The sequence below is a fragment of the Halyomorpha halys genome, unplaced genomic scaffold, assembly GCF_000696795.3.
Source record: "Halyomorpha halys isolate HHAL.00 unplaced genomic scaffold, Hhal_1.1 Scaffold284.1, whole genome shotgun sequence".
Classification (NCBI taxonomy): domain Eukaryota; kingdom Metazoa; phylum Arthropoda; class Insecta; order Hemiptera; family Pentatomidae; genus Halyomorpha; species Halyomorpha halys.
In genome coordinates, this window is record NW_027105232.1 from 1,676,818 (window position 1) to 1,678,937 (window position 2,120).

Here is a 2,120-nt window from a genome sequence, read left to right on the forward strand (position 1 = left end):
TAAATAAAATATGTAAGAAGTTTTAGGTGATTTCTTCTTCTCTCCCCCCAGAAATGGTTACATTGCATTTTTTTTTTATTTATTTTTGACTGGGAGTTGTGTTGAAGATAACTCCCTTATGAGCCTATCTTCCACACTTTAAAGGATAATTCCAATCCATCTATGTCCGCCATCATTAGGGATCCCAATGTCTACTCTGGCTTTTTTATTTATGAGAAGGATATCTGGTCTATTACGATGCGCATTGGCGTCTATTATAATGGACACATCCCGATACGGGTTGATGGGGTATATCTGAAGTAGCCTTATTTATAATCTACTTTCCTCTATTTCGTGGTTCTAATTTCACCACACAGTACTTCAAATCCAGCAATGACAGTAATATTGTTTATCTCTATTATAAATTTAACTATAAACATTTTTTAGGCCTCCATTGGCGAACCTATATTGCAAATCATTCTGCAATACTTATAAAGAATTAAAAATTACGATAGTTGTTTAATATCAAAACCCGATATTCCGTATAGGGTTCGCGGCGCTACGATAAACACTACCCGCATTACATCAATCTGTTTTCTTTTGAAGTTACAAATAGTCTTGTGATTGAAATTGCGATCCCTAATTATAATAATATAACCTCAACTGTGTGTTAGAAACTTGGAGAATATTAAGAACTGGCCGTCGAACTAAAAAGGCTGTACTATTCCGAAAGCTTAGTTGCAATACCGATTATATCAACGTATAAGATTTTTCTAAAATTAACTGTGGCAGATGCGGATTGATCGGAATTATACCTGGATGTGCAAGAAGAGTTTCATTATGCAGTTCTATTAAACACAACTCCAGCAATCAGATGTGTGACTCGTATATTTTACAATCTGTATGAAGATATAGAATACATTTTATTTCCTCTCGTATATCATGGTTTAGTTATAAGTTGGGAAGATTTATTTATGTAACATGCAACGTTCCAACACAATTTGAAAATAATTAATGAGCATAAGTTAGAATTAATATGAGAACAATAACTTTAGTCCAGAAAAATATTAGTTTGAAACAGGTAGAAATGAAGGGAATAAAACATTCTTTATTCCCTATTTTTCCATTATTAATGTTAAATATTTAAATATAAATTTACCACAGAAGCTCCAAACTGGCTCGGATATAATTATTTATTTAGTGTGGTTAACTATTAACATGAATATATAATCAAAATAAAATATTTAGAAATAAAATACTGAATAAGAATTAAAATAAAAGGGCTTTAAGATAAAATAAAATTAGCAACCTGATTGATAAAAATGAATAAACAAATTTACATAAATTATAGCTAAATTTGACGGTAACTAATAATACATATAAAATATAATACTGTGTGACGACTATTTCTTTGGTCGCGACTCCACTGGACCAGAGACGAGAAGAGACGCCCCTGAATATAGAATGATCTTCTCCATTTAGACAGAGGAAGATATTTTTAGCTGTAACAGTTGTTTATGCTATTGATGGGAAGATATAGACTCTGTGTTTCTTTCAAAAGTGGGTCCACGTCTTTATTGGCTCAATAATGTATTTAATATTCACATTTTAATTAAATTAGTCACCACAATGGTACTCATCAAACGCAATGAACTGTATTATATTAATCACAATTAACAGTCAAAATGTATTAATATCAAAGTGGTCAGTTTGCACTGTAAGAGCACAGATGGTTTCTGGTTGTGGATTATAACGATCGCAATGGCATAACTTAACAGGTCTGGTAATAAACCGTAATAACCACAACTGATAATCATAATGTCCACACAAACTCTAAACACAGGTTGGGGCGGTACATAACGGTATAACGGCTAATTAGCAAAAGCTGAATTTAAAAACGTAAAACGTAGGTGACGCCTGCCAAACAACCGTTAACAACCATAATTCTTACATTTAAATATTTTAATATAAAATTCATATGCTTCTTCTAAAATAAAATAAACTTCAAAAGAAAATACTACAATTAAAAATAAATGTAATAAGATTAAATATTTATACTATTTACAAATTAATTATTAAACTTGGTGTTAACATTTGATGTTTGGATTAGATGTACCAATTGAAAGAGCAGAATTTTAGAT